Genomic DNA, 19,469 nt, shown 5'->3' on the forward strand with positions numbered 1-19,469 from the left:
GGAATAACTAAGATACATGCAACACACTGGTAAGCTAGTGATATAAAATGAACATGTTTGCCCAAGAAAGACATTTCAAGTTTTGCTACAGAAGGTGTATTATTTAGTTTATCAGCGATATATAGATGTCACTGAAACATGCATTGATTTGGGACAGTTTATAAATGCCAGGCTTAAACTTGGAGCAAAGATTACTGATAGATTTTGTTTAAAGACAAAATTTAATTTAAAAGCAGTAGTGGGAGGGAGGAGGTTTCCACCTCATATTAAAGAATCCACCAACATTTTTGTTAAAAAGCTCCAATAACAATATGCTCTGGAGCAAGGCATCTGAAATTCAGAAACTTAACCCAGTCCCTCCATTCACACACATTTGTGGGTAGTTACCGCCAGTTTACCAAACACAACCCTCAGAAACACATTTACTCCCGAGTCTACTGCAGAGATAAAGGGCGATGCTAGCCAGTCCCCTAAATTTTGGAGGGTAGCCAGTGGAAAGTACTATCATCTCCTGGGTGTCCCATTTGACAGTCTGGGTCTCAAGCAGCTGTTGAAGCCAAGCAGCAGCTTTGCAGGTTAGAAGTGGTATATTGGTGCTGAGGATAACATGGCCCTCATCTCCCAGGGCTTGAACCAGCATCCTCAAATACTCCAGTCAGACAGTACAGAGCTTATGAGAAAACAAGCAATTTGTGTCTTTGGAGCAGTGTTTAATAAGGGCTGGTAATAAATAAGGCCCAAGGCAACACCAATGAACAACAAGGAAAGCAAAATACTGAGTAACAGAGCAGTGCTCATTAAATTCTATTCACTAAATGAGACACCGGTCCTTTGGGAGCAGGGCAGGAGTGCAATTGCTCCCATAACAGAAGAATCACTTGCAGCATATGGCAAAAGGGAACTGGATTAAAACTTGCTGAGGCTATTTCAAAGCTGACTTTTCTTAACTTTTACTCCATGGACTTTGAAGAGCATTTTATTACACAGAAAGCCATGTTTACAAAACAGTTAGGGCAGTGAGCAGCCACACTAGTGAAACTTGTGTTCCTATGGATTTGTCTCTCAAGTTTTAGTTTCTGCATAGATTTCCAATGCCTGAAAGGCATTTTGCTGAAGCCTCTCTCCATGGAGATCCTAACTGGGAAAGGGATCTGGAGCCTTTCCTTCTTATGCAACCTGAACATACTAAGTTCTTGTTGGTTGCAAATATCTAAGACCTCTGTTTCTGGGCTTAGTTTTACTGAAATCAGCCAAAAAGCTGAATTGCTACCAGGGAGGGAAAAGGCACCACCAGACAGTGCAGTTGCACAAACCCTGTTTCTTTTGGAATCATACCTCAAGATGTTGGAGAGATGGGTACCAACAATTTCACAAGCATGCTGGTAGCCTCCAGATTGACATTCATCCCAGCTCATTCCCTTCCACATATTCATTTGACAAGTTCAGACATTACTTCTTTCCCAAAATGCTTCAATCTCCTCTGCCTTTACAAGATCATAGACCAGAATCCCAGCACTAATACAAAGACCTTACATTAAATCAGTGCACGAGACTTCTTACTCTTCCTTAAAAGTGGTAGAGCAGGAAAAGACGAGGCTTTTTGTTTGCAACCAAGCTACGTACCTATCATGTTTTCACAACAAACTTTATACAGCAAACAACTGGCATGTATATGTACCATACTTGTCCTAGAAAGAAAGTTGGAATTCTACTTAATAATTTATAAGTTACTAAATGGTTCTATATGACTATAAGTACCTTAAATTCAAAGCAAACTGAGCAAGGTTCATTTGCCATTGTGGGAAATCAATTATGTCAGCAGTGAACAATTCCCTGGCCACCAAAGCCATATGATGACGGGGAAAAATAACACACTGAAGAATATTGGATGGGTTGTTTTTAAGCAAGTATTTGAAGGCAAATCTGCTGCAAAGTTTGTTCTCTAGCTAGATACTAGAGATACTACAGTATCTGTAGTATGCTATACTAGATTCTCTAGTATACTAGAGATATTAGAGTAGTATCACCTATTTAAATTAGTCTAGATATTTATAGAGAAAACTTTAAAATAACTAATTTATGCTTTGAGTCAGAGGGTTCTCCATGTTTTACAGACTAACTTGCTTTATAATTTGACTTGAACAAGTGATGAGAAGTCAGAAGAAGAGTCAGTAATTAAATGCTGCTCTCCCAAGCCTTTTGTGGAACTGACATTTCCTGGGTAGCTGGTCCCATATTCTGCACCGGTTTGGGCACACACAGCAGAATGCCAAGATAACTAATTTTCAGTGATGCAGCAAATACACAGTTCTAGTGCATTGCTTACAGAAGACACAAGCCCACAGATTGTGAAAAGTCACTTTGGCTATTGAACCTGGCCTTTAGGTTCCAACATTTGACAGTTTTCACTAGGTTTTAAAGTATTGTCATACACCTTTATTTAACTGTTCTGAATTCATTTTTATTAATTTTGTGGCACAAAACATAGGGCTGGAATCAGGCAAGGTGATGGCTCAGCAGTTCTTCAGCACCATAACAAGCATAAAATTTTAGATGCCTCCGGGCACTGTTTCAGGAGAGGTTGGGGGGAAGAAGAGAGAGGAAAAAAAGGAAAAGAAACCAAGAAAAGAGATGAGTGATTAAGAATTGTCTTCTAGATAGATGCAAGATTCCTGTAAAACAGCAGCTACAACAACACTGGCTATCAGGAGCACAGCACTAGTGTCACCTGTGTAAGTCAAGGCTATCGTCATTGCAGTCCACCAAATACACACTATAATCCAGCTCCTTTTCTAAAGCACATACTCTCATTGACTGCCCACCTCGAGGTCTTCTTCCGTGACCACGAGTCAATAAAGGCCATGCAGAGGCACTGTCAGAGGGCACTGCTGGTACCTCCTGAAACAACCCACAAACCATCTTTTACACAAGGGCTAAAAGCCTTAGAGTCACTTAATGAGGACAAAGATGGACAAAATTCAGTAAACTTGCTCATTAAGAGGTGCCCTCCTCCACCAAATCTTCTTTAAAAATTAATATTTAGTGGAAATGGAAAAAGTTTGTTTCATATACTGGCAAGAGCTGGTACACAGGAATCTCAGTCTAGTTCAGAATTTTTTTATAAAACAAATTCTTTAAGAGACTGCAGTGACTACTGCCTATGCTAAGATGTATAGCAACCCAGCTTACGTTCATGCGACCTGCTCAGAAGAGGATCCCTGCATAAAAATGAAACTTTTAAACAAGAGAATGTTTGCTCAGCCTTCTCCCTTCTGATGCTAGTAGAGGTTAAACATCCGAGATAAGTGAATACAGTAAAAGCACCGAGTCTTGTGCTAGAAATCATTCATCCATTGATAGTGCAATGACACTAAGCACTAGATGGAGAACATATTTCACTCCCACATGCAGCTTGTATGTACACCACCTTTCTTTTTTCCTCCCTGAACAGATACATTTGCATACTGAGAAGACAGATATACACAGTAATTTTTCTTTGGCATAATGATGGGTTTTTTTGCATTAAATATAGTTTTCATTAATATTTCTGAACATAAAAACAAAGCAAAAAAACAAATCGAAGCTTGTAATCATACACCACTGAATTTTCAGTATTATCGTTCCTATGGCAACATTAGCTCTGACCCATGATGGCAAGTAAAAGTATTAGATATGTGAACTTATTCATTCATCAAGGATACATGTTGTGAGCACACTCACACAGCTTTGTGCTTCATTGTAAGGGTAAAAAAAAATAAAATTGTTTCTTTTTGCAAGTATTCTAATTGAAAGCTGACCACTAGTGTCTTAACACTTAGACTAACATACCTACTTACATCTGCAAAGGCACAGATCCTGAGTTCCTCACACCACAGCCCGCATTTAAAATACACTATCAGTTATGAGATACAACCAACACACATACCTCATCCCTGAGCTAAAAAACAAGATAAAAAATAAACACCTACCCCCATACTAGTACAATGTACACCCACTCCGTATATGTGAGGCCAAATTCACACAGTTTCCCTTCCAAAATCATGAGTAGAGCTAAATCCTGTAGCATGCACTAGACATCTACACACTGGGACATTCGGGGAGGGAAAAGGTGGTGTAACTTATGAAGATAACAGCCATAATTTGGGTGGCAGCACATCAAAGAACACAGTCAGCACTTCCTGCTGGTTGCAGTCAGGGATCGATATTGGGAAAAGAGGGGGTGCCCTTTGGCAAGGAGGTCCCAAGCTGTCTTGGTACCTATGTGCAGCTGGTTGGGTTGCTCAAACTGAACCGTGTGCTGCAGGCTCGGCTGCTAACCCTCTGAACTCCTCTCTCCCAAATATTCCATAACCCACCACGACGTTCAGTAATTGCGTGTGCCACAGCAGCGTGCATACGCTTTGTGAGGTCCTCTCCACTTTCTGGGAAGGATGGCGACAGTGGCAGTTTCCAAGTTGGAACAACTCCCCTCCTCTCCTGTAAGCGCTTGGAAGGAGAAGGAAGGGATGAGGTCAGAAATGCCCTGGCAGTCCCAGCCTGCTCCTCACTACCCACAGTCCCAGAGGGCAACGGGTTTCCCACATCCATGCACGGCTCTGTGCTTGCTGTACACCTCTCCACAAACCTACTGGGCATCCCACAAGTACCTGATCAGCCACGATCGCTCCCCTGCTCTGGCCACGTAAAGACAAGGAGGAGCATCCTGCTTTTTCTGCCAAGACAGACTCATGCCTGTCCAGCTAGGAAAGAGGCATCACTACGACAGGTCAAAGTCACAGATCTCCATTCCAACTAGAAGTCAATAACTGTGCACGTCTCAGATTTTGGGTGCTGCACGCTCTGTCCAAGATTTGTTTCTCAAAGGGACTGCAGCATTCTTCACTGATTTCAGTTTCCAAATTAATTTTGGATGCAGCCCTGTATTGAATACGCCTCAACCGCAGAGAACAAAAAAACCCTCTTCCACGACAATTATACTTGCAAGACAGAAGAAGGGTCAGTTTCCCAGCTGGGTGGAAGCAAAAATTTTGTTCAAAAGTAACATCCTCCAAGCAATGCATACCACACTTGTTTAGAACTGCTTATCAAAAATACCTCCAGGTTGTGTTACAGCACCTTCACCGCACAGCTTTGCCGGCACACACTCCAACAGGCACAGCAATACCATACAGTCTATCCAGCAGGGAAGGAGCCAACTTTGCATGTTTTGTCAGCCAGCGCTACTAACTGTGAGGTTAGTATGTGCGTTGCAAAAAGTGCAGAAAAGACGCAATTAGAACTAGAGACCCACTGTATGCGGTGGCATAGAAAACTTCATGTTGCAACGTTTGCTCCAAAAGTCATGACTAAGAGCATCATTTACTCTAAACAGCTAAATTTCAAAATACAAAGCTTGTTATCAGCTGCTGATTCTCAACGACTCTGAACAGCTTTTGATACAGTCAGTTCTTGTTACTCCTTGCACTGCACGTGGGGTGACCAACGCTGCCTTTTATCAGCTATCAGCACTCGTATACCACTCCCTCCCCACAACCATTGCTGTCCACCACAGCCAGTTCCTGGAAGCAAAGTTAGGTCATGTCTGGAGAAACCATTCAACTGAAACACCACCACAGTCACTATGGAAAAGCCATGCATGCACAGGTCCTGTAGTGATTCTTCATTGCAGTTTCTCACAGTTTTTTTCCTAGAAAAACCTCTATCTGGCCACTTGTTCTGTTAGGGGTTTCTAAAGGGTTGCAAGGTCACATCCTGAACCAAGACAATCTGAGCTAATGTTTTCTGTACAGAAAATGAACTCATCCCCTTAGAAAACCCTGTGTCCATGTCAAACCATTCACAAAAGCAAATCAAGGCTCCTCCACTTGCCCTACCTGTTCAAGGCAACCAAACTCTAAGTCATCGTTCAACCTGTATTGCTTCAGGTCCTCCTCCAACATTCATGCTGGATGCTAATTCACCTGCTTCAAACTCAAGATGCTTTCAGTTATTGTCATGTGATTTCTTGTGAAAAACAAAGTTTTATCTGGGACGCTTCTTCACAGTCTTGGCTTATCTCAGCATTTCCTCAGGATTGACCTTAAAATTTAACAAGTACAGTTTGGGGGTGGAGAAACTGTACATGGTTGTTTTCAACTTCAGAAGGGAGCACACAAGTCCAGGAACTCATATCACAGATGACAGACAGCTCAAAAATATGTATCGTGCTTATTTCCATGGTATTTTAGGTACTTCCTCCTTACACTTTCAAAGAAGGAACTGGCACCATTTTTTAACATTGCACCATAAGTTTCTTCAGAACTAAAACATCAATATTTTTCTTAATTACTACACAACAGAAATAAAAAAACCAAGAAGAACCTGAAGAACAACTTAATGAATGATTCAGGTTTTATGAAAAGTTAAATAGTGAATTCAAGGAGAACATTGTTTTCCTTCAGCTCCAGTGTACACAGGAGACATCACTGACACAAGTTTCCCATCACATTTGTTTAGAATACATTAACAAGTAACCTAACACTTCGAAAGATTAAATACATGTGTTGCATTCAAGTTACACAGAAGTCATAATTACTTAATTATATGTACAAATATTATTTCATTTGTAATTTTGAATTAATTCATACCATAAGCACACTCTGCATCTTAACTGCTGATTTTAGTCAGCCACAAGGTGGCAGGAATTTCAAAGTTAAAATAAAAAGATCATTGTAGGCTATTTCATGGGTTTGGTTTTGTTAACCTGCTATGGCTAGAAAAGAAGGGAAAAATATCTTTGTCATCAGATTAAAAATTAGGGAACACACAAGTCCTTTTTCTACCTGTGGTAGAAAAGCAAAATTAACGTATAACATAATATATAATATGGCTCTTTAAAGGAGAAGGATATACAACCATCAATTAAGAAAATAAAGCACTGTATTTTTACATTTCAATTTCTAGATTAAAAGTTATCAATTACTGAAGATATAAGCAAGCATAAAATATGTGGCCTAATGTTCAAAAAGCCCAAATGGATTATTCTAGGTATTCAGATTATGACTTTCTGTGTGTTTGTAAGCAGCATTAAACTTTCTAATTAGTAAAAAAATATTTAAGGGAAAATTGTAGCAAAGTAACAGAAACAAACAGGAAAAGAATGCAGCTGCTAACCAGAAGACAGACACAGAACAACCAACACTGTAAAAAGGCATCACAAAGCTTTTTAAAAACATGGCTAAAAGTCATTAAGCAACAACTCCTGTCCTCTGTAAATGGCATATCACTTGCTGCCCTCCTCAGTCAAATAATTTTATCAAAGTTTTCAATTTTCAAAATAATAATTTATTTTTAATCAAAGAGCAGGAAAAGTTCATGATAAAAAATAGCAAATTAAGGTAAAGCACACAAGACTTGGCGAGGGTGAAGACTGAGAGACTTTCTTGAAAGTCAATGCTTACATAATCATTTTATTGATTAATTTATCAGAAGTGAAGTTGCATATAAAATCACAACAACATGAATTCCAAAATGCAAGCTAGATGATAGTAACAAGTAGCAACGATACTTACTGTCTAGCCTGGTCCTTATTGCCATATGTTACATTTACAACTGCAGTCTCCGTGTCAGTGTTCACTAGAGAGGAAAATGCAATGAGAAGAGGTTAAGTTCAGTGCACATTCTCTTCCCACTACAAATTTAAAAGCAATTTGAGAGTAGAGCCATACCTTGCTCACAGTTCTCCACTGTTCCATATTGAGCTAACAAACTATCCAGCACCTATCAAGAGGTAAAAAAAAAGCCAGATTTCAATTTCAAAACAGATTAACAAAAACAGCCTGTAAAAACACTGAAATTTTTTATAATTTTATCAGAACATAGAGCGTTCGAGACATCCACTCTGATAAGGAAGAAACGTTAAGTATTTTGGGAAGAACAAGCACACGTTGCTTGTTTTCTTTCTCACATCAGAAAATTTGCATTTCAAACCTCATGAATGTGAAAATACAGAACGTAACTCCAGGAAGTCACACTGCACTGTAAGTCCCAAATTTTGAAAATGAACTCCAAGTCACCTGTTCTCAGAGAGGGCTAAAGTAGAGGTAGGAAGAATTAGAGAACAGCAAGTCTGGAATAAAGTCTTTCCATGTATCCCAAGCATATATATAAATATATATGTGCGTGTGTATTTGCCACTGTTTGGATGGGGTTTTGGTTTTTTTTTTGGTGGTGTGGGGTTGGTTATTTTTTAATCTCCCAATACACTTAGGTCATACATAAAAATATTATTCTCTTACTTAGTGGGGGCTTGTCTACAGAGAGAATTTAACCAGAATAATGAGCACATTAAGAGCTATTCCGCAATTATTTTGACAATTTTCCCAAAGACCCATTCCAGAAGAACCACTCAGAACAGCATCTTCACAATTATTTGAAAGTCACAATTAATTTGTCCTTTGATAGAAAGCTAGGGAGGAACAGATTAAAAAACATATGACAAAGGGCAAAAAAAATCCAAATAAAGCATAATTATTTGGCGTAATTTGTTTTGTTCTTGTCAAATGGAGGATGAAGAAGGGGCAAGAAACAGTGAAACTTTTAGGAAAATCAAGGTGTCAGAATATTCCAGTAAAAACATTAAAATATCCACAGTTGTATCACTTCTAAAATTCACATGGTATATACTGTATTTTCTTCCTCGTGAGAAATAATGTTCTGGAAAACAGCAACCGTGGCAGTAACTAGCACAAAACACAAGTACATCATTGTGGTTTATTGCATCCTAATGCTTTGTCTCAAGAATTAAAGTGATGCTGGAAAAGTTCACAGTTTACACCAAGAAGTGAAGAAGTAAACTTGCAATCTCTTCTGTGACCGAAGTGCCATTCTTCCCTTCAGTTAGTCTCTTAAGGTGAAATCTCAGTATGAAAGGGAGGAAACCCTTTTGGGAAAGGAAGGAGGAAGCAAGGACAGAAGGAAGGCAGTAGGCGTAAAACTGCATCTGTGTAGCTTCTTGTTGCAGTTCACTTCCACTTGCTATAGCCAGCAACCACTGTGCATAAAACCCCAGTCCCTAAAAATGTACAATTCAGAGTCTACATCTTCATGAGATTAATAAATTATAATTTTCAGTTCTTAATGTACTGTATATTTTTACCACAATATAGAAGATATTTTTTAAGATAAATTGCAGTTTATATGCCCAAAGTTAATGACAACTTACATCAGTATAATTTCCAGTCTTAACCACCTACTAAAATTGAAGTTGCACACAGACATTTCAAAGGTAATATTTCAGACCAGGTATTTAAAAGGCAAGGTACTGCTCACCAAGTTTGAGCAATGCGTTGCTGCTTCTAACTGCAGAATTTCCCCATCCTTCTTGTATAGGGTCTAGTAAGTTTCTTGGCAACTGTTTTGTTTTCATAGGCAAGTTGTTAATTGTCCTCTCCTACAAGTAGAGATTAGCCTAGACTGAGATCTTGCCTTTTCATTCCCCTAAAAAATGATTTTTTTCTGCCGCTCCTCAAATCCAACTATTTGAAACTATCTAAGGAAAAGTTTGCTCTGCAATTCACTAAATGTTACTGAAGCAGAGATGCTCCAGGGGATTAAAATAAATTACAAGTCTGTGGAAGGTCCTTTTAAGACAATTGAAACATTGGCATAGACAAGTGGGAGAGTTGCAAGGTCTTGCAGGTTTGTGGCCGTACTTCCACACAAGCCAGGAGAGTCACCACTCAAGATTAGGGGAAAGCCTTCTTCCATAGACAGCTCAAGTGGTAGTTGTGCCTCCACTGAAATCAGTGGGTGAACAGAATCTCAGGTGGGGTCAGGGTTTTAAAACAAGAAAAACAAAGCAAGTCCCTGGCTTAGAGATCCATTCTGAGATATTTACTTGAAATAGGATACTGAAGAGTTCATCAGTCTGATAAAGCAATTTCTTTGTCCCTACAGTGTGTCAACACCCATGCCATATTACAATGGCAGACCGTACTACAACGTGAGCTAATGGCTTTAGTTAGTTAAGACGAATTTTTAATACATTTGAACTGCGCAGACCACCAGTTCATGCCCACTCTGCCCCAAAGCTGCATCACTTCAAAAATCACAGAATTTCTTTTTCATCCTTAATCATACAGTAAAAGAGCAAAGCTGAATGCCAGAGGTACCACAAGACTTTGCTGGATAATAATTAATCAATATTTTGTAAGCTACTTCAATATTAAATTTGTATTCTGGGCTAAGCATACCTTTACATTAAGACCCACGTATTAAAGTCACCAGCTTCACCAAGAAAAGAAATGCTTTAAATCTGAATCCACACAACTTTTTAAATATATTACATTCTCTCTAAAAACTATTACTTTGAGCATGTTTCTGATCAGCCATCAAAAGCCTCTCAACACACTAGCCTTGCATCTGCTCCAAGAAGCCTAAGAACCAAAAGGTGCTTTTGCTGTTAATGCTGAGGAATAGCCCAGGATGGCACATTCAGCATCCCACTCCTCTTCACCAGGAGTTCTCCACTTATGCTGTTCCTTAATCCTCTTCTGAGCTGTTTCAGGCAGAGACGGTGTCCATCTGGGCTTTAATCCAAGCAATTTGAGTTCCTACATTCTTAAAAGAGTTGCTTTACTGAACAGATTTATGAGAAGTTTCCTCAAAGGATCGGAGTTTTAACTGAAATGAGAAACAATCCTCTTGGGTCAAATACACTTGCTGCTCTCCGCAGCACCGTCCTCAGTAGATTATTGTATTTTCATCACTGTCAGTCTCATGCAGCAAGGTTTTAAGTGTGATCAACACAGCAGGGGTAGACTTTTAACCAGACTGTATTTAAAATACACTAGTAAGAAAGTTCCAGCAACAGTTGGAGTATGTGTGTGTGTGTGTGTGAGGAGCAAACTTCATGGGTGATAACACTTTTAACTGAACCAGCTGATCCAGTTGGGAGAAGTCGTTGCGACTGTACCAGATCCTCTATCGTAACTCACTTTCAAAACACAGAACTCAACTCCTGCATGTGTTTCTTGCTTCATTGCAACAGCCAATTTCTATTCACATCCTTCATTTTTTCATATTTTTCTTCACACTGTCTTTTCCCTGTCCCCAAATTTTTTCCTCTCTAGCCCAAAGCCTCTAGTGCTGCTGCAAAACAAACATGTTTTGTTTAAGCTGCTCTTCCGTAACACTCTTCGCGTACAGCCTTGTTGGGCAATCAGAACAAAATTCAAAGCCAAGTTGGTGGTGCAGCAGCAATTCTGATGAGCAGCTGAAAAGAAAAGTTTATTTGTACAAATATTTAATCTAAGCTAGAAAAAAAGTCTTTCCTTTTCTTGAGCTCTCCTTCTAGCAGTTGTCTAAATTGGGTCTCCTGCTCTTGTTATAGCACAGATGTCTCTCTCACAAAAAGCTGCAGTCTTATACTGTGGACTTTCATTCATCAGGCTTTAAAAGCCAATTCTGACTTCATTATAAACAGCATTACCCTACACCAAGCCCCACAAAGTGAGGCTGCTTTACAAGGAAAAAAGAAACAAGGCAACATTACTCTTCAGTAGGACCAAGAGCTCGAAGCACACATTAAAATATTCTGGTTCTCATGCAGATTTTACAGGTTTAGAAATAGCACCTTTGAACAAACCAGAGCAGTTTTCTGCACTTACAGAACAGACTATTTCTTACACATCATTTTATGGTGCTGTAGGATTTCTACCCTACGCCATAAGCAAATTAGTCTCAAGACATCTGGTCCATAAGCACAGTTACCCATATTGTTTCTCTCACACACACACTTAGCGATGGGAACTTCACAGTGCTGCTGTAGAACTTGAAGTTGTTTTCTCCACTGGTGTAGAGCAAATCCATTAGACCACTACCTTTGATTCCATGACTCCTGTCACATTGATTGGGAATTAAAATTAGACAACACAACTGAAATCACAAATAGCAGAGGCAGAAAAAGACAGGAGGGTTAGGGTCATTCAGTAAAAGACTACGCGGAAATCTTTGCCTGCAAAGACTTTAACTGTTCCAGGTGACATTAAAAAAAAACAAATGGGGGGCAGGGGAGGGGTCTGGCCACAATATGAGAAAAAAAGGAGTTGTTAGTGCAAGTGCAAAGATGAGAGGTAGAGTGAAAGAAAACAAAAGAGCCAGGTAAGGAGAAGAGGGTGTAGGGGTGCAGGGCAATGCTGATATCACTCCAGATATCAAGCCTGGCTGAACCAATGAACCGCTAATGCCATCTGCGCACCTCAAGCACCCTGTTGGTATATTTAAGTCCACAAAAAACCCAAACCACCATGCGCAATTTTCGATTAATTATATTAATGCAGCACAAATAGCCTGATGTGACACCCACCAGGCCACGGTGTGCTAAAATTTGCAGTGCAGAACTGGCATTTTGTGACTTTGATGTGTGAAACAGGACCTTGGCAGAGCCACCATTGCTCTTGCTGCCCTACCAGCTGCCAACAACTGATGATGGCAAAAAGGGTCTTCAAAGTACCTTCAGTTTGGCCTGTCGCTGATAAAAGAAACACATCCCCAACAAGGGACATGGCTACCACGGTTTTACAGGGAAAATTAAATATGAAGAAGCCCCTAATAAATCCCTGAAGAAGCAGTCATTTTTGAAAGGTGTAATCAGATAATGCCGCATCACCTGCGTGGAGGCTGTGGTGGATGGGTGAGCTTGGCTCCAGTTCACCCAGCACACCTCCCAGCCTGGACAGCCTGTCTGGACCACTGCCACCAGCCAGAGCCCAAACAAGGCAACTTCACCCATTTTCACCAAAAAGAAAGTGAGAGCATGTTGGTCCCTTGTAAAGGCAGAGCAGCATGGGCACGGAGCACCCAAACCAGCACATTGTCTGCCAGGACAGTTATTCCTCCAAAACCTTGTGAAGACATTTGAATAGGCAAAGCCAGTTTGCAATGGCTCAATGCATTGCAGCATGTAGTGATGGTGTTTTTCATCTTGTAGGCCCTCTAATACCCAGCTTACTGTCTCATGAAACCATGACCATAGTCTGGAGGAATCAGAAAAATAAGTCTGGAAGCTGCTGAAGTCATTGTTTGCACACACCAGAAAGGCAGTGCCTGAAAACAATAACTCTGGCTTATTTACCACATCCCATACAAACCCTGGAGTGAATTCTTCTCCTGGGAACTTACAGTTATATCCAAATGTTCAAAACTATTAATAAGTTTACCCTATAATACAATTCTGTTTAGGTGGCATTACCAGGGTTTTAAGAATGTAAAGCTGAACCACAGAGAACAAAGACAAAATTGTCAAAGCAACTACTAATTGAGTGACCGATTTGGACACCGAGGGCTTGATTTTCCACAGTGTTCAGCACGTCCGCATGTTCAAAGTGCAGCTTTAAAGCCACTTTCGATAGCAAGGAGAACACGGCACTTCTGCAAGAGAGACCTGAGGCTCGTCACAAGACAATCTGAAGACAAGGCTCGCTGTTAGCAACTAATAGCAACTTCTGCTTAAATAGTTCGCACAGCCCCAGAGACCAGAACATGCAGAATTCAATTTGCCATGGCAGCATTCAATTCCCCTAACCAAAGGGGTTTGTCTTCCTGAAAGTCCTCAACTGTCTGCAAAATTAAGAAAGTGTGCAGTGAGTAACTAGGGCACATCTCTTACAGACAAGTCATCTCCCTGCACACGCTGGACTTGTTAGCTGACAGCAGAGCCATCCTCCAGCCCGAGCCAACATCCCTCCCTACAGTGCTAAGAGTAAACACTAGGTCTCTATTTACCTTGCTCTCATTATGGAACATCTGAAATGCTCAATTAAAAAATAAAGAGGTAAGAGATGATGTGGACTATTTAAACTCCAGTGTTTCAAATTAAGCAAAAGAGAGAGCGCAACAGAAAATAGCTCTCAGGTACAGCCTCACATGCAACCATGACTACAACTATTGTAACCAACTCCACACACCACATGTGTTTATAAGTATTTCCAATTAATACTTCTGGACCACTTAGATTTTTATATATACACACACACCTATGTATATAAAATAAAAAGGTAACAAAGACAGAGGACTAAATGCTTTAAAATGACACCAGCATTCAAGAACAACATTCAAAAGGACCTACCTTAAAACTGCTAAGTGAAAAATCACAGAGTATCATTAGCATAATTTACAGATAGAAAAATATTAATTTCTAAAGAAAAAATTAAGAGGAATCCAATAAGTGTAAGCAACATGGTAAGCCACTACAGATGAAGGTCAGCATCAGAACTCCCTCTCCCTCCTTTTTTTAAATAAAAATTCATACAATGGAAAAATTCACAGAGAGTATTCTAATGAAGCTCTGAAAATAGAAGAAGTTATAAAAGAAATTTCTGGGCTACAAAGTTAGCCCAGGTACTGAATGCAGCAGGCAAAAAGTTCTTGTGTGCTTTCATGTTCCCACATTACACGCTAAGCCAGAAACAGTCCCTTGAATGTGTAATAGTGACGAAAGATTAGTGTGCATTACACTAAGGAGGTATGGGATGCGGGGGAAAAAAAAAATCATAGTATCAATGCTCATAAATGGCATTAAATGGTCTCCAAAGTTAAAAAAAGTACTTGAGAAATGTTTAGAGAAAGGCAAAAAAAATCCTTATTAGAAGCATGGGTGGCCTCCTTCACAAAGAGATTAAAGGAAACAGGATAATTCAGTTTGGAAAGGAGCGAGAGGGAATATGATACAGGTATTATGAAATAACGAATCATGTAGAGATGGCCAAATTGGCAGCTTCTGTTCACCCTTCATCTAAATTAAATGAAAACAAGTTTGAAAACACAGAGAACTAAGTATTTATGCAACAGTATCTGAATGCAATTAAGCACTGCACAATATCTGCTACAATACTTTATTAACCTCCCCTCTCCTCACGCTAAAGGTGTAACTGCAAGAGCAGTTTCAGATAATGTCGAAGTTTATGAACCAGATTAGCACTAATGCAAACACTCTTCATTCGGTATCCATCCTGATTTCTAGAAAATTAAGAAGCACCATCACGCAGATCAGTCCTTAAAGGCAGCAACTGCTGTTTAAGGCAGCTAATCCCCACTCCCAGGATCTCCTCATGGGCACTGCTGGGGCCCCCTCTTCGTCCTCCTCCTTTCCGGGCAGACGGGCTACCAAGACATTTCTGTGGCTCGGCGTGAGGGAAGGATCACATGCCGGGCTGGCAGATGGGTGTTGTGAAATGTAGTAGGAAGCAGCAGCAACACTAGCTCATGTTCATCTGCCTCCTCTTGCATTGAGGCAGTCAGTTTAAGTGGAAACACTCTCCACTGCTTCTACGATCTCATTTGTAGTTTGCCAAAGGGAAGAAAAAAAAAAAACAACAAACCCACAACCAAAAAAAAACAGGCTATAAAAGCATTACTATCCAGTGAGCATCCATTGCCCAACTTTGATTAAATGATATATTACACACAAGCAAGGGAACCACCAAATTTTAAAAGAATGTTTGGAAAATACACAGAGATAAAGGATGAATTTTCTGCTTTACTCACAGCACTATATTGAAACACAATTGGTGCTTTATCGGCAGTTTTGACACCTTCCTGTGGAGGCATCCAGCACTGGTCTCCGTCAGGAAGACTGCTGCTCAGCCCTGCGGTGCAAGTTGTGATGTCCTGCTCAGTGCCATGAAAACCAGAAAGGAAACAGTTACGTTTTTCCTTTCCCCCCTCAACCTTTCAGTTCTCTCAGTTTCGTTGACTTCATATCATTACAGAAAATGTGTTCTTTTTAATTGGAAGATTTATCAGGGAGAATTGTATTTCTCCTGTACACTTTGCACTTTGTGTGTGTGCATGTGTGTCAAAAAAGCATTTTTGAAAGCTATTTCCTGCAGCTATTAAAAAGTCTTGATGCCACTTCATTACTGCTCTACAAGGCTGGTGCTAGTCTGATATTTTTAGTTTCAGCATAATAATAGTTCATTCATTTTTTTAAAAAAAATGCCTTTTGAAAAGTTGGAAACCTGCAACTATAACAGAAATCTGTCAGACTAAAAATCAATTTTTGAATCATCTTTTGGAACTGATCAAGAATTACAAGTTCCAAAAAAATCTCTGAACAAGAGCACAGGGATAATTTCATGAAGAGATCACACATATGAAAAATATTCCTTCTGGTACAGGTATACTGGTACCTTGTACAAACGAAGCCAAGTCAGCACTTGATACCAGGGAAATCTTTCCTGGGAAGATTGTCCCATATTCTAACATTAAGCATTTCCTCTAGGATCTGCTTATAACTATCTAAAAATGATAGAGGGAATCATAGAGGAAAATCATGTAAAATGGATTTGGTTCACAGATTAGCTCAGATAAAAATAAAGTTTATTAGAACTCGGATGGAGATCACATCTGAGATGTTCCATCTATTGTGCACAAGACTCAAGATGACGAGCTTTCAGGAAAAAGCTAAGTCTTTAACAACTACTTCATGACTGTCTTAGATCTCTCTATAACCAGGAAAAACCATAAAAAAAATTGAAGCATTTTACCTGAGTTGTATTTACAGGACTCCCCTTCTTCCTTTTTAAATTGGTCATCCATAAGATGCATGCCATGCCTTTGGCTTCTCAGCATTCCTACTAAAGTACAGCACTGCTGTGGACCAGACATTTAAGAGAAGGTTTGGCCTCTAAACAACAAGTCTCTGAAATATAAGAGACTACTGAAGGGAGGGAATTGCTACCTGCGTTTACAGAGGCTTACAGACACATGGGCTGGGTTGCTGGATGTTCTCCTACAAAACTTTCCCTTGAGCTGTCAGTGCGTGTCACCTACCTCACCTCCCTAGTTATTTCGCTGACATGGTGAAACTCCTGCACCTGAATGCAGATCATCAGTAGCAATCTCATAACACATGAGGCAGCTCAGTCACTTGAGTAGTTGTAACAGCTAATACCTGAAATTGCTAAAGTCATCCCAACAGCTGGAGAACAAAAGTTTTTCTTAACCCACCTCTCCTGTTTTGTATGGCTGTTTGCAGTTAGAGGGGAGGAAAGAGGACAACCTTACCTAGTCCCTACTGTGGGGACTGGGCACTGAAACAAGTAGAGGAGGTTGGAGCGGGACTCAAGAATTCAAGCCTGAGGTCAGACAAAAATACAAGTTGCATACACTTTATGGCAAGAGAGACAGATCTTGGTAGAGCAAGAACACCACTTTCAACTATTTGAATTACTTTGCGCTGCAGAATTGGATTAAAATAAACTCTACGGTAAAGGTTTCTACAGTGCTAGTGCAGAGATGAGAGCTTTGCAAGCAACGACAATTAAGTGATGTCAAAGCCTTCAAGCTGCAGAAACATGAACCTTGGAGCAAAGGGAAATCACAGGATTTTTGAGTGCAGAAAATTTCAGTGGTAAAACACATTATCTAGCAACTACCTAATCATTCAGATAGTCATAAAAATAAAAGTATACATATTTAAAACATACAAAACAAAGTTCTTAAAAAACCCTAAAAGTTAAAGAGATATATAGTGAAATTCTGTTAAACACATATTTACCAAGATCTATGAGATTCGTAAGCCTAGCTTAAAGTATCCCAGCATTATGGCCAACTCATGCACTAATCTGAAAGGTAAACTTTAAGAGAACGTTTACTAAAAAACCACAAGCTTTTGAATGTGATTATCTAAACCAGAAATTGAGATTGCAAGAGATGCACTATGCTAATACCATTTGACCTATATATACCCAAACAAAACAATTCAGACAGTGAATGCTGAGTACTAGCTGACAGCTTGCAGACTATAAATTACTTTTAAGTGTCAATTTTGAAGGAGCAATCCAACCACAAGTAAGACGACTGGAACAATTCAAGGAGAATGACCATCATTAAACAAGGTAACTATGCCTAACATGGTTCAAGAGTGATCTCTGCTTCTATCTACTTGCATTCAGAGCCTTGTACAAAGAGAGGTGGAAGGGTTTTCTGTTTGCAGCCTTGCGGGATGTATTCAGTCAGCAGCAAGCTCTCCAACTCTGAAGTTTGTTGTATAGCCTCATTATTAATAAAATTAGAATAAGTTTTCCCTTCTTATAAAGGGAAAACAAAAGAGATGGAATCACAAAGGAGGCAAGTTTACACCATTCCACTTTGCCGTAATTAATACTCTGAAGTTGCACAGACCTGAGAACTCAAATACCCTTATTCCTCACAAGCACTGGAATTCATAGAGGAAAGAGGGACTACCAACTAACATGGTTGATGTATGGTTTCGGGTCCTTGGTTGTTCTTTTATTCAAAGATAATTTCTTGCCTGGAACATAGTTAATCACCTGCTATTCCTCAGGCCTACTTATGAAAAGTACAAGAAATCAAATACAACGCAGCAGAGGTCTTCTCTATTCTTACTGGCTCCAATGGCCCCATACGAAAGTTTAGACCTAAGTCTGTGCCTTATATTTTATAGCCAAGTTTTCAGTTCAACCAAATAATCAGCTCTGCCCAAGACATCAAGCTTTAGCAGCTAAAAAAAGCCATTAGAGCTGTCCTTTGGGCAAGTCACCCTTGTGCAAGCATCTGAGCAGTTTGGTAACACCAGGTGCTAGACTGACACATTTTGTTTTAAAAAAACAAAACCAAAAAACTGTTATTTTCCAGAAACCTGGACACTCAATTTCAATGCAACTTCTCTCTTATGCTCTGAAACAGGCACTGCAATTCTTCAGAGAAGTGGCTCCAGTCCTGTTTCAGTGCTGGTCCATAAGTAGCTGCACAAGCTATCCTCCGCTAAAAGTGCTTTAAGTCTCTACAGCAATATTCTCCTGAACATGAATCAAAAACATCTGTAGCAGTACTAAATTAAGCGTAAAGGTGAACAATACTGCAGGGCACCGAGAAGCTGTATGCCATTTACCAGTTTCATATTTACTATACAATAAACTATCTTCTCTTGTCAAAACAACTCATTCTCCTTAAAAAGCTTAAAATTTAAATTTTTTGACATTTAAAAAGCCAGCACTGTTTAAAATAAGGGAAGTGGGAGTGTAAATCCCCAGTATACGCCTGTATGAATGTACACTTCATTCTGATTTTTCACTGATTCATAGCGAAATACTCAGCCCAACAGAAGGGGAACTAGATTTTTAGGCACATAGGGAAGGAGTACTTTAGTGCTTTGCTATTGACATGGGAAGAAAGAGGAGGTGGTGTAAAAGGAACTAAGAAATCTTGGTTATTCGCCTGCTGAATATTTAGGGAGTCACAGCTCTAAAGTCCCAGCTCATGGCATCTGGATGAGAATGAAACATGCTATTCAGAGATGAGCATAGCGAGAAGATACAGAGATTGGTAGTAGAGGACCACTAAAGCAGGGGAAAAATTGATTCCAAACCATTAGCAGTGCACACCTCTTTATTAAAAGCGGTGGTGCATAAAGAAAGCAGCAAAAAACCAGGGTAGTCCCTGCCCCAAAGAACTTGCAAGGTGTA

At 39.8% G+C, this 19,469-nt stretch overlaps 1 protein-coding gene across 1 annotated transcript in view; it reads right to left on the bottom strand.

Moving 5' to 3' along the window:
- Positions 1-19,469, bottom strand: part of IGF2BP3 (insulin-like growth factor 2 mRNA binding protein 3) — a 93,727-nt gene that overhangs the window by 38,788 nt on the left and 35,470 nt on the right. Inside the window, exons 2-3 of the mRNA XM_009709810.1 lie at positions 7,707-7,758; positions 7,551-7,614 (exon numbers count right to left, since the gene is read on the bottom strand). The gene's annotated coding sequence lies outside the window, so the exon portion shown is untranslated. The remainder of the gene's footprint in view (positions 1-7,550; positions 7,615-7,706; positions 7,759-19,469) is intronic.

This window comes from Cariama cristata, unplaced genomic scaffold (genome assembly GCF_000690535.1).
Source record: "Cariama cristata isolate BGI_N322 unplaced genomic scaffold, ASM69053v1 scaffold8271, whole genome shotgun sequence".
Lineage (NCBI taxonomy): Eukaryota > Metazoa > Chordata > Aves > Cariamiformes > Cariamidae > Cariama > Cariama cristata.